The sequence below is a fragment of the Pseudorasbora parva genome, chromosome 11 (assembly GCF_024679245.1).
Source record: "Pseudorasbora parva isolate DD20220531a chromosome 11, ASM2467924v1, whole genome shotgun sequence".
Classification (NCBI taxonomy): domain Eukaryota; kingdom Metazoa; phylum Chordata; class Actinopteri; order Cypriniformes; family Gobionidae; genus Pseudorasbora; species Pseudorasbora parva.
Window position 1 is genome coordinate 2,108,453 of NC_090182.1, and position 13,784 is coordinate 2,122,236.

At 38.4% G+C, this 13,784-nt stretch overlaps 4 long non-coding RNA genes across 4 annotated transcripts; all 4 read left to right on the plus strand.

The window, feature by feature from the left end:
* Positions 1 to 678: 678 nt before the first annotated feature.
* LOC137092133 (uncharacterized) lies at positions 679 to 2,822 on the plus strand. The gene is made up of 6 exons (XR_010908155.1): positions 679 to 706; positions 776 to 882; positions 967 to 1,025; positions 2,346 to 2,371; positions 2,444 to 2,538; positions 2,629 to 2,822. It is a non-coding gene; the product is annotated as an uncharacterized lncRNA (long non-coding RNA).
* A 1,803-nt stretch (positions 2,823 to 4,625) lies between these two features.
* Positions 4,626 to 4,993, plus strand: LOC137092134 (uncharacterized). Its single transcript, XR_010908156.1, has 2 exons — positions 4,626 to 4,715; positions 4,802 to 4,993. It is a non-coding gene; the product is annotated as an uncharacterized lncRNA (long non-coding RNA).
* Positions 4,994 to 9,467: 4,474 nt separating this feature from the next.
* On the plus strand, positions 9,468 to 11,611 carry LOC137092135 (uncharacterized). The gene is made up of 6 exons (XR_010908157.1): positions 9,468 to 9,495; positions 9,565 to 9,671; positions 9,756 to 9,814; positions 11,135 to 11,160; positions 11,233 to 11,327; positions 11,418 to 11,611. It is a non-coding gene; the product is annotated as an uncharacterized lncRNA (long non-coding RNA).
* Positions 11,612 to 13,414: 1,803 nt separating this feature from the next.
* Positions 13,415 to 13,784, plus strand: LOC137092136 (uncharacterized). Its single transcript, XR_010908158.1, has 2 exons — positions 13,415 to 13,504; positions 13,591 to 13,784. It is a non-coding gene; the product is annotated as an uncharacterized lncRNA (long non-coding RNA).

Here is a 13,784-nt window from a genome sequence, read left to right on the forward strand (position 1 = left end):
TTTTGCACAGGCTCGGGATTGACGAATCTGCGGCCGATCGTTCCCATCAGGCGAAACGGCACACCTGAACACGGTAACCGGTTAAACCGGAACACCTGTTATTGGAAAAGGGCCAAATGCTATAAATATCCGGATCATTGATCACTGATCATATCGTCAGTTTCAGAGACTCTCAGGTTGGGAACAATGTTTGCTCGAGGAATCATCGTCCTTCTCTGCGTCCTAGGTGAGTAATAATGATTTCATTCACAAAAACAGCTGATATTAGGATTATGCTCATTTGTAGGGATGGAGAAATGAAGCCTCTTGGCTCTCTGGAGCTTCTCTCTGATTGTTTTTTGGGAGCAGGAGTGTCGGAAACGGCGCCATCTTGTGGCAGGGAGAATTATAGCAGAGCTGATGTGTTTTCATTAAGAACTAATAAAAGCCTGACAACCCTCAATGTTTAGTCTTCTGGTCATCACGTATTAAAGGCTGATGATATGACAATTATAATACTACCAATAGAGGAGTTAAATGGAAGTACATGATGCTTTAAATTGTGGGGTTTAATTAGAAGAGCGTTAAATGTTAAAGGGCTTCAGTAGCATCCTGACATGGAAAGTGAAGCATCGTGTCCATGTGTTTTCCTCTCGCTGTATCAAACTTTAATCCTTGTTTTTCCTTCTGGACTCAAACAGTGGCCATATCTGATGGAGAACGAGAGGTGAGTAAATGAAGCCTGAGTTTTGCTCTAGTCGTAAAGCAAATCTACAATGTCATTGTCTTTAATCAGCCTAAATGCGAGGGCTATCGGCCTAACGCATGCCCAGAGATCTTGGCTCCTGTGTGTGGCACTGATGGAGTAACTTATGACAATGAGTGCCTGCTGTGTGCTGCGAGGTGAGTTTAGACATGCGTGTACTTTAGGTTTAAAGTGAGTCACTTTCAAGGTTTAATCTTGCTTTTAATGCCTTTGTGTTTAAGAGCTTCAGACCCTGGACTCTTAGTCTGGAGCGACGGCGACTGCTTTGAAGGCTCCGCATGTACGTCACAAATGGACCTGCAATACACACTAATACAGTTTACTGTTCTTCATAATGAAGCGTTTCAAAGTCTGGACACTCTTTAGTCTGAATTCACCTTTTCTAGACTAGCACAAATGAGAAATGTATGGACATTAAGTGTGCTTTAAGGGATGGTTCAGTAAATGACTGAGGTGGGCTACTGTAGACCCCATTGCCGCGTCAACATCAGTGTTGGGCAAGTTACTTTTAAAAGTAATTCAATTACTTTACCAGTTACTTTAGCTATATCAAAAGTATTAAGTTACTGTCCCCTAGTAGCCTAAGTTACTTTTAAAAAAAAAATGTAAATATGAACAGTAGCCGACTGAAGAGTCAAACATCACTTTTAGACCTATTTATTGTCAATCAGGCAACAGGCCTTCGACTAAAGCAGTAATGTGTTTAGTGTCCAGCAGCTGGGAGTTATGGCTTTTAATAATGTCACTTAATTTTCTCTGATCAGATGCCTCCGCTTGTGAAAACACCAGAAGTATCTGGTTGTTTAAACCACATGTTGGCCTACATTTTACTCTTGCAAATTGTAAAAAAACTAATGTCTGTTGTGGTCCGCTATGATGCGCTACTGCAACACGCGTCGCTGAAGCAAGCCACACAAATGACCACAACAGATGTGAACTCCGTTGAATATGCATATAGCGCAGAAATTAAAGATCGGCTTTATATTTATTTTGCGGAGAAGTGTAAGGTAAGACGACCTGCGTTTATTTAGACAGTTTCGTTTGAGCGCTACGATCAGCCTGACCTCGCCTTATATAACGCCTCTTTCCTGTGGTGATGATGGCCTAAATGTGTTAAATCTGTGCTCCAAGTGTTTCACTTTTTAATTTGTTTAAATATCGACGAGAGTTGATTTGCGCGGCTATACAGTGTTGGGTTAACTGACTGTCCGCTTGTCACTTAAAAAAAATAATAACTTTAATTTAACAAACAAATGCTCCCAAAATTTTTCCCAATTAACTTGATAAAGAAACGAAATCTAACTAATTTGACCTTAAATTAAACTGAATTATTTCAATGACTGCAAAAAATGTGTAATAGGCCAAAGGAGGATTTAAAAACCACGGGCTGGGCCTAGAGTTGAGCTTTTTGTCTGCAAGCGTTCATTTTTCTCAAAAGAGAGTAATGCAAATAACAAACTCATTTACATTTCAGTAATTCAGTAAATGCGCGACTGCTGAAAGTGTAGTGGAGTTACAGTAACGCATTGGCCTACTTTGTAGCGCGTTACTCCAACACCGGTCGACATTAACCCTTGTTTTTCCTTCTTGACTCAAACAGTGGCCATATCTGATGGAGAACGAGAGGTGAGTAAATGAAGCCTGTAGAGCTGCTTTCCTCCAGGAGCAGAAACTCAATGCCATTGTCTTTATGAGCAGCCGAACTGCACTGCCGGATGCCACGACATCTGGAAGCCCGTGTGTGGAACCAATGGAGTAACATACGCCAATGAGTGCGACCTGTGTGCTGCCAGGTGAGTTTAGACCAGCACTTTCAAAGTACTGTAGACAAACTTTTAGAGTCACTTTCAAAGTTTTAATCTCTTGACCTCTTTGTTTTTAAGAGCTTCAGATCCTGAAATCTCAATCTGTTCAGACGGTGAATGTCCCATTCCCATAGGCACACCGGGCCCTTGAGTAGGTGTCGGCCCCTGGACTGATCATTCTCAGGCCCTTTACTCTACACATGACTTTACAGCAGCATCGCTCAAGCGGACACAAGCTTCACTTTTGACCAATAAATTATGATTTAATAAAATGCAGTCATGAGCTTATTCACAAACATTACATTTATTTTGCAGACTGAGAACTTTACCTGGAAAATATTAAAACAGACCTTGTAACAAATCATTTCTAAAACTACAGCAAACTCTATAGTGAGTGTCTTAAACTGTTCTGCTAAGTCACCTTTATTTATACAGCCGTGTTCAAATCATGCCACAGAATTTGCCATGTTAATAAAACACAATGCCTGACTGACACATGCTGGGGTTCATTTCATTTAACCTAAAACCCAAATAAAGGCAACAATACAAGACCAGACAGAGAACTACAAACACATGAAAAGGAGCTGTCATTAACAATATTATAAACATGTTTTCTTTGTGACTATAGTAAAGTGTAATTTATTCCTGTGATGAAAGCTGAATTTATCATTACTCCAGTCTTCAGTGATCATTCACTAATCATTCTCATATGAGGATTTGAGCTAAAGACACATTTATGATTATTATCAGTGTTGAAAACGGTAATTATTTGATGACTAGAAAGCCCAAAAGAACTGCACGCATTCGGCGGAAGAACATTGTTCTGGTTGTGCTTTGGCTCTGCGTGACTGCGCGGATGAATATGATTCTGTCTCATAACTAAAGAGAGAGAGTCCTGATGAACTGCGAGGAGACATTATAGAAATTAATGTTCGTGCGACATTTACGTAATGTTGTCGCTCTCTGTTGGAAACACGGACATATTTACATTAATTATAGACAGCCAATAAATGAATAAAACATGGTTTCAAATGATAATAGATTAATAATAGTATGAGGAAGAACTCTTTATAACTTAGACAGACAATAAATAAATATTCATATCTTTGTCACATCACACAATTAAACTCAAACTGTTCCACAAACTCAATCATTTCTGAATATTCAGGTTCTTCCGTTCAGGCTCTATTCACAATTTTCTCACAATAGAAAATTAATAAAAGTCAAACCATCGGTAACTGGAATATTGTCCTTATAGCAGCACGACCATTAGACTAGAAACTATTAGGCTACGATTAAAATATCATCAGATTTGTCTAATTTTAAATAAACACAAAGAATTTAACTAAAGTATTTGTACTTTTGCTATGATTATGTTCAGTGATATGAATGATTTCTGTATTTTGATGCATTTGTCTAGTGTTGATATGGCTATAGCTAGCTAGCATGTCTGCAAGTGACACATATGGCTTTATTTGCATTTTGTTAAACAACGTTTGCCATTACAAGTAGCCTCCCTTATTAATCTGTACAATAATACCAGCATCATGAAGAGCAAATGTTTAATTGTAATGGACAGGTTTAACACAGGCTCGGGATTGACGAATCTGCGGCCGATCGTTCCCATCTGGCGAAACGGCACACCTGAACACGGTAACCGGTTAAACCGGAACACCTGTTATTGGAAAAGGGCCAAATGCTATAAATATCCGGATCATTGATCACTGATCATATCGTCAGTTTCAGAGACTCTCAGGTTGGGAACAATGTTTGCTCGAGGAATCATCGTCCTTCTCTGCGTCCTAGGTCAGTAATAATGATTTCATTCACAAAAACAGCTGATATTAGGATTATGCTCATTTGTAGGGATGGAGAAATGAAGCCACATGTGTTTTCCTCTACTCGTATCATAAACTTAATTTATTTCTAATCCTTTCTTTTCCCTCTTCTTGACTCACAGTGGCCATATCTGATGGAACAAGACGGGTGAGTAAATAAAGCCTGAGTTTTGCTCTAGTCGTAAAGCGTTTCTACAATGTCATTTGTGTTTGTGATCAGCCTAAATGCAAGGGCTACCGGCCTCACGGATGCCCAGAGATCTTGGCTCCTGTGTGTGGTACTAATCGCGTAACATATGACAATGAGTGCATGCTGTGTGCTGCGAGGTGAGTTTAAACGTGTGTGTGTGTATAAGGTTTAAAGTGATTCCCTTTCAAGGTTTAATCTTGCTTTTAATGTCTTTGTGTTTAAGAGCTTCAGACCATCGACTCTTAGTCTGGAGAGAAGGTAAATGTCCCAGACGGCGCCATGATGATGATTAGAGCGGTGTCGGCCCCTGGACTGATCATTCTCAGGCCCTTTACTCTACACATGACTTTACAGCAGCATCGCTCAAGCGGACACAAGCTTCACTTTTCACCAATAAATTATGACTAAAATGTGACGTGCTCATGAGTTTATATTTATTTTGCAGAATGAGAACTTTACCTGGAAAATATTGAAACACACTTTGTGACATAATTTCTAAAACCACACACTCACTTTCTCTCACTCGCAAACACTAATGCTATAAAACACCATAGAGTAGACGGAAACTAAACCTGTTTTAGTCCTATCTAATGGGTTGATTTGACACCTGGTTATCCACTGTCAACATTTTCTCTTCCCATCAGGGAAAACAATCAAAAGCGTGCGTCTATGGTGTCACGGTTTGCAATCAAAACCATCTTTAACTGGAATAGTCCTTATTGGCACGACCATATTAGATTGATCTTAAAGCATTTGACACTATAAATCCTGAAATATCCATCAGTAAATTAGTACACATTGGGATCAGGGGGTAGTTTTAAATTGGGTAATCAGTTATCTGAGAGACCGACAATTTGTGAATCTAGGAGAGTATTCATCTGAGTGATTGGGGTGTCCCACAGGGGTCAGTCCTGGATCCAGAGTTATTTTACTATATATTAATGATATTTGTAAAGTATTGAAGATTGAATTATTTGCAGATGACCTATATTTGGTCCAGGAGACAACTTACTGCTACTTTCACAATTAATCACCTCAGAATTTAGGAAAAAACGATGTTTGGATATTAATAGATTATCGATAAATTAAATGTATAGAGAAAAGATTCTTAAGTATCAAGAAGTACTGTAGGAAACCGGGAGCGCTCCTTTATGATTTGTAATACTTCCCTTATGAAAGGAAAATATGTTTACCAATATATTTTCTTGAAATATATTTTAATATATGGAATAATATATTGATGGTATTATAAAATATAAATGTTCATGCAATATATTGCAAAATATACAAATGATTGCCGCTTTCAATATATTGCAATATATTGGAAAATATAAATATTAAATCCCATATATGTGAATATTGCATGATATTTTCAAATATATTGCAATATATTTTTGTTTCATAAGAGTTGTTAGTGGTCACTTGAATAATTATGTACGGTAGGCTATGTGGGGGTGTGTATGTTGATATGGCCGTAAATATGTATGGGTGTATGTATATATACAAATGTGTACATGTATGTGTATGTTTTTACAGGAAAGTAAGATACTTTGCTGTGTTCATTTTATTTTTCTATTCTTCTATTTTTCATCTTTACTTTTTCTTTTTTAAATGTCTGAACATTATTGTATTTTTTATTCTCTCATGTTCGAAAATATAAAAATACAATAAGACTAAACTGTTAGGCTACGATTAAAATATCCGATTTGTCTACTTTTAAATAACCACAGCAAAAGGACATTACCCGAGTTCATTTCTTTGTGTTGTTGTCCCAGGGTCATCATTGAAGCACATTGGTCTCAGGAAAACAAGGACTTGGCAAAATCATGACGTGCGTTTTGCTCTGGATAGTCATGCTAGCCATATCTGCAAGTGACATGTAGGCATACAACTTTATTTGCATTTTATTAATTTGTACAATAATACCAGCATCATGCAGAGCAAATGTTTAATTGTAATGGACAGGTTTTGCACAGACTCGGGATTGACGAATCTGCGGCCGATCGTTCCCATCTGGCGAAACGGCACACCTGAACACGGTAACCGGTTAAACCGGAACACCTGTTATTGGAAAAGGGCCAAATGCTATAAATATCTGGATCATTGATCACTGATCATATCGTCAGTTTCAGGGACTCTCAGGTTGGGAACAATGTTTGCTCGAGGAATCATCGTCCTTCTCTGCGTCCTAGGTGAGTAATAATGATTTCATTCACAAAAACAGCTGATATTAGGATTATGCTCATTTGTAGGGATGGAGAAATGAAGCCACATGTTTTCCTCTTGCCGTATCATAAACTTAATTTATTATTTCTAATCCTTTCTTTTCCCTCTTCTTGACTCTCAGTGGCCATATCTGATGGAGCAAGACGGGTGAGTAAATAAAGCCTGAGTTTTGCTCTAGTCGTAAAGCGTTTCTACAATGTCATTTGTGTTTGTGATCAGCCTAAATGCAAGGGCTACCGGCCTCACAGATGCCCAGAGATCTTGGCTCCTGTGTGTGGCACTAATCGCGTAACATATGACAATGAGTGCATGCTGTGTGCTGCGAGGTGAGTTTAGACGTGTGTGTGTGTGTGTAAGGTTTAAAGTGAGTCACTTTCAAGGTTTAATCTTGATTTTAATGTCTTTGTGTTTAAGAGCTTCAGACCATCGACTCTTAGTCTGGAGAGAAGGTAAATGTCCCAGACGGCGCCATGATGATGATTAGAGCGGTGTCGGCCCCTGGCCTGATCATTCTCAGGCCCTTTACTCTACACATGACTTTACAGCAGCATCGCTCTCAAGCGGACACAAGCTTCACTTTTGACCAATAAATTATGACTAAAATGTGACGTGCTCATGAGTTTATATTTATTTTGCAGAATGAGAACTTTACCTGGAAAATATTGAAACACACCTTGTGACATAATTTCTAAAACCACAGACTCACTTTCTCTCACTCGCAAACACTAATGCTATAAAACACCATAGAGTAGACGGAAACTAAACCTGTTTTTTCTTCCCCAGTCCTATCTAATGGGTTGATTTGACACCTGGTTATCCACTGTCAACATTTTCTCTTCCCATCAGGGAAAACAATCAAAAGCGTGCGTCTATGGTGTCACGGTTTGCAATCAAAACCATCTTTAACTGGAATAGTCCTTATTGGCACGACCATATTAGATTGCTCTTAAAGCATTTGACTCTATAAATCCTGAAATATCAATCAGTAAATTAGTACACATTGGGATCAGGGGGGTAGTTTTAAATTGGGTAATCAGTTATCTGAGAGACCGACAATTTGTGAAACTAGGAGAGTATTCATCTGAGTGATTGGGGTGTCCCACAGGGGTCAGTCCTGGATCCAAAGTTATTTTACTATATATTAATGATATTTGTAAAGTATTGAAGATTGAATTATTTGCAGATGACCTGTATTTGGTCCAGGAGACAACTTACCGCTACTTTCACAATTAATCACCTCAGAATTTAGGAAAAAACGATGTTTGGATATTAATAGATTATCGATAAATTAAATGTATAGAGAAAAGATTCTTAAATAAGTACTGTAGGAAAATGGGAGCGCTCCTTTATGATTTGTAATACTTCCCTTATGAAAGGAAAATATATTTACCAATATATTTTCTTGAAATATATTTTAATATGTGGAATAATATATTGATGGTATTATAAAATATAAATGTTCATGCAATATATTGCAAAATATACAAATGATTGCCGCTTTCAATATATTGCAATATATTGGAAAATATAAATATTAAATCCCATATATGTGAATATGGCATGATATTTTCAAATATCATATCACACAACTCAAAACAGTTTAACAAAATCACAATCATTTTGGAATAATCAGGTTCTTCCAGACTATTCACAATTTTCTCACGGGTGGTCAATAGAAAATTAATAAAAGTTAATTATCCCATTGCACGGTTAGGCTACGATTACATTAATATCAGATTTGTCTAATTTTAAATAAACACAAAGAAATGAACTAATTGTACTTTTGCTATGGTCAGTGATATCAATGATTTGTATTTTGGCGCATTTTTTCTCTCTATAGTCATGCTAGCAAGCCTGTCTTAAGTGACGACTTTATTTGCGTTTTTGTTAAGCAACCTTTGCCATCACAAGTAATGACATCCCTTATTAATCTGTACAATAATACCAGCATCATGCAGAGCAAATGTTTAATTGTAATGGACAGGTTTTGCACAGGCTCGGGATTGACGAATCTGCGGCCGATCGTTCCCATCTGGCGAAACGGCACACCTGAACACGGTAACCGGTTAAACCGGAACACCTGTTATTGGAAAAGGGCCAAATGCTATAAATATCCGGATCATTGATCACTGATCATATCGTCAGTTTCAGAGACTCTCAGGTTGGGAACAATGTTTGCTCGAGGAATCATCGTCCTTCTCTGCGTCCTAGGTGAGTAATAATGATTTCATTCACAAAAACAGCTGATATTAGGATTATGCTCATTTGTAGGGATGGAGAAATGAAGCCTCTTGGCTCTCTGGAGCTTCTCTCTGATTGTTTTTTGGGAGCAGGAGTGTCGGAAACGGCGCCATCTTGTGGCAGGGAGAATTATAGCAGAGCTGATGTGTTTTCATTAAGAACTAATAAAAGCCTGACAACCCTCAATGTTTAGTCTTCTGGTCATCACGTATTAAAGGCTGATGATATGACAATTATAATACTACCAATAGAGGAGTTAAATGGAAGTACATGATGCTTTAAATTGTGGGGTTTAATTAGAAGAGCGTTAAATGTTAAAGGGCTTCAGTAGCATCCTGACATGGAAAGTGAAGCATCGTGTCCATGTGTTTTCCTCTCGCTGTATCAAACTTTAATCCTTGTTTTTCCTTCTGGACTCAAACAGTGGCCATATCTGATGGAGAACGAGAGGTGAGTAAATGAAGCCTGAGTTTTGCTCTAGTCGTAAAGCAAATCTACAATGTCATTGTCTTTAATCAGCCTAAATGCGAGGGCTATCGGCCTAACGCATGCCCAGAGATCTTGGCTCCTGTGTGTGGCACTGATGGAGTAACTTATGACAATGAGTGCCTGCTGTGTGCTGCGAGGTGAGTTTAGACATGCGTGTACTTTAGGTTTAAAGTGAGTCACTTTCAAGGTTTAATCTTGCTTTTAATGCCTTTGTGTTTAAGAGCTTCAGACCCTGGACTCTTAGTCTGGAGCGACGGCGACTGCTTTGAAGGCTCCGCATGTACGTCACAAATGGACCTGCAATACACACTAATACAGTTTACTGTTCTTCATAATGAAGCGTTTCAAAGTCTGGACACTCTTTAGTCTGAATTCACCTTTTCTAGACTAGCACAAATGAGAAATGTATGGACATTAAGTGTGCTTTAAGGGATGGTTCAGTAAATGACTGAGGTGGGCTACTGTAGACCCCATTGCCGCGTCAACATCAGTGTTGGGCAAGTTACTTTTAAAAGTAATTCAATTACTTTACCAGTTACTTTAGCTATATCAAAAGTATTAAGTTACTGTCCCCTAGTAGCCTAAGTTACTTTTAAAAAAAAAATGTAAATATGAACAGTAGCCGACTGAAGAGTCAAACATCACTTTTAGACCTATTTATTGTCAATCAGGCAACAGGCCTTCGACTAAAGCAGTAATGTGTTTAGTGTCCAGCAGCTGGGAGTTATGGCTTTTAATAATGTCACTTAATTTTCTCTGATCAGATGCCTCCGCTTGTGAAAACACCAGAAGTATCTGGTTGTTTAAACCACATGTTGGCCTACATTTTACTCTTGCAAATTGTAAAAAAACTAATGTCTGTTGTGGTCCGCTATGATGCGCTACTGCAACACGCGTCGCTGAAGCAAGCCACACAAATGACCACAACAGATGTGAACTCCGTTGAATATGCATATAGCGCAGAAATTAAAGATCGGCTTTATATTTATTTTGCGGAGAAGTGTAAGGTAAGACGACCTGCGTTTATTTAGACAGTTTCGTTTGAGCGCTACGATCAGCCTGACCTCGCCTTATATAACGCCTCTTTCCTGTGGTGATGATGGCCTAAATGTGTTAAATCTGTGCTCCAAGTGTTTCACTTTTTAATTTGTTTAAATATCGACGAGAGTTGATTTGCGCGGCTATACAGTGTTGGGTTAACTGACTGTCCGCTTGTCACTTAAAAAAAATAATAACTTTAATTTAACAAACAAATGCTCCCAAAATTTTTCCCAATTAACTTGATAAAGAAACGAAATCTAACTAATTTGACCTTAAATTAAACTGAATTATTTCAATGACTGCAAAAAATGTGTAATAGGCCAAAGGAGGATTTAAAAACCACGGGCTGGGCCTAGAGTTGAGCTTTTTGTCTGCAAGCGTTCATTTTTCTCAAAAGAGAGTAATGCAAATAACAAACTCATTTACATTTCAGTAATTCAGTAAATGCGCGACTGCTGAAAGTGTAGTGGAGTTACAGTAACGCATTGGCCTACTTTGTAGCGCGTTACTCCAACACCGGTCGACATTAACCCTTGTTTTTCCTTCTTGACTCAAACAGTGGCCATATCTGATGGAGAACGAGAGGTGAGTAAATGAAGCCTGTAGAGCTGCTTTCCTCCAGGAGCAGAAACTCAATGCCATTGTCTTTATGAGCAGCCGAACTGCACTGCCGGATGCCACGACATCTGGAAGCCCGTGTGTGGAACCAATGGAGTAACATACGCCAATGAGTGCGACCTGTGTGCTGCCAGGTGAGTTTAGACCAGCACTTTCAAAGTACTGTAGACAAACTTTTAGAGTCACTTTCAAAGTTTTAATCTCTTGACCTCTTTGTTTTTAAGAGCTTCAGATCCTGAAATCTCAATCTGTTCAGACGGTGAATGTCCCATTCCCATAGGCACACCGGGCCCTTGAGTAGGTGTCGGCCCCTGGACTGATCATTCTCAGGCCCTTTACTCTACACATGACTTTACAGCAGCATCGCTCAAGCGGACACAAGCTTCACTTTTGACCAATAAATTATGATTTAATAAAATGCAGTCATGAGCTTATTCACAAACATTACATTTATTTTGCAGACTGAGAACTTTACCTGGAAAATATTAAAACAGACCTTGTAACAAATCATTTCTAAAACTACAGCAAACTCTATAGTGAGTGTCTTAAACTGTTCTGCTAAGTCACCTTTATTTATACAGCCGTGTTCAAATCATGCCACAGAATTTGCCATGTTAATAAAACACAATGCCTGACTGACACATGCTGGGGTTCATTTCATTTAACCTAAAACCCAAATAAAGGCAACAATACAAGACCAGACAGAGAACTACAAACACATGAAAAGGAGCTGTCATTAACAATATTATAAACATGTTTTCTTTGTGACTATAGTAAAGTGTAATTTATTCCTGTGATGAAAGCTGAATTTATCATTACTCCAGTCTTCAGTGATCATTCACTAATCATTCTCATATGAGGATTTGAGCTAAAGACACATTTATGATTATTATCAGTGTTGAAAACGGTAATTATTTGATGACTAGAAAGCCCAAAAGAACTGCACGCATTCGGCGGAAGAACATTGTTCTGGTTGTGCTTTGGCTCTGCGTGACTGCGCGGATGAATATGATTCTGTCTCATAACTAAAGAGAGAGAGTCCTGATGAACTGCGAGGAGACATTATAGAAATTAATGTTCGTGCGACATTTACGTAATGTTGTCGCTCTCTGTTGGAAACACGGACATATTTACATTAATTATAGACAGCCAATAAATGAATAAAACATGGTTTCAAATGATAATAGATTAATAATAGTATGAGGAAGAACTCTTTATAACTTAGACAGACAATAAATAAATATTCATATCTTTGTCACATCACACAATTAAACTCAAACTGTTCCACAAACTCAATCATTTCTGAATATTCAGGTTCTTCCGTTCAGGCTCTATTCACAATTTTCTCACAATAGAAAATTAATAAAAGTCAAACCATCGGTAACTGGAATATTGTCCTTATAGCAGCACGACCATTAGACTAGAAACTATTAGGCTACGATTAAAATATCATCAGATTTGTCTAATTTTAAATAAACACAAAGAATTTAACTAAAGTATTTGTACTTTTGCTATGATTATGTTCAGTGATATGAATGATTTCTGTATTTTGATGCATTTGTCTAGTGTTGATATGGCTATAGCTAGCTAGCATGTCTGCAAGTGACACATATGGCTTTATTTGCATTTTGTTAAACAACGTTTGCCATTACAAGTAGCCTCCCTTATTAATCTGTACAATAATACCAGCATCATGAAGAGCAAATGTTTAATTGTAATGGACAGGTTTAACACAGGCTCGGGATTGACGAATCTGCGGCCGATCGTTCCCATCTGGCGAAACGGCACACCTGAACACGGTAACCGGTTAAACCGGAACACCTGTTATTGGAAAAGGGCCAAATGCTATAAATATCCGGATCATTGATCACTGATCATATCGTCAGTTTCAGAGACTCTCAGGTTGGGAACAATGTTTGCTCGAGGAATCATCGTCCTTCTCTGCGTCCTAGGTCAGTAATAATGATTTCATTCACAAAAACAGCTGATATTAGGATTATGCTCATTTGTAGGGATGGAGAAATGAAGCCACATGTGTTTTCCTCTACTCGTATCATAAACTTAATTTATTTCTAATCCTTTCTTTTCCCTCTTCTTGACTCACAGTGGCCATATCTGATGGAACAAGACGGGTGAGTAAATAAAGCCTGAGTTTTGCTCTAGTCGTAAAGCGTTTCTACAATGCCATTTGTGTTTGTGATCAGCCTAAATGCAAGGGCTACCGGCCTCACGGATGCCCAGAGATCTTGGCTCCTGTGTGTGGTACTAATCGCGTAACATATGACAATGAGTGCATGCTGTGTGCTGCGAGGTGAGTTTAAACGTGTGTGTGTGTATAAGGTTTAAAGTGATTCCCTTTCAAGGTTTAATCTTGCTTTTAATGTCTTTGTGTTTAAGAGCTTCAGACCATCGACTCTTAGTCTGGAGAGAAGGTAAATGTCCCAGACGGCGCCATGATGATGATTAGAGCGGTGTCGGCCCCTGGACTGATCATTCTCAGGCCCTTTACTCTACACATGACTTTACAGCAGCATCGCTCTCAAGCGGACACAAGCTTCACTTTTCACCAATAAATTATGACTAAAATGTGA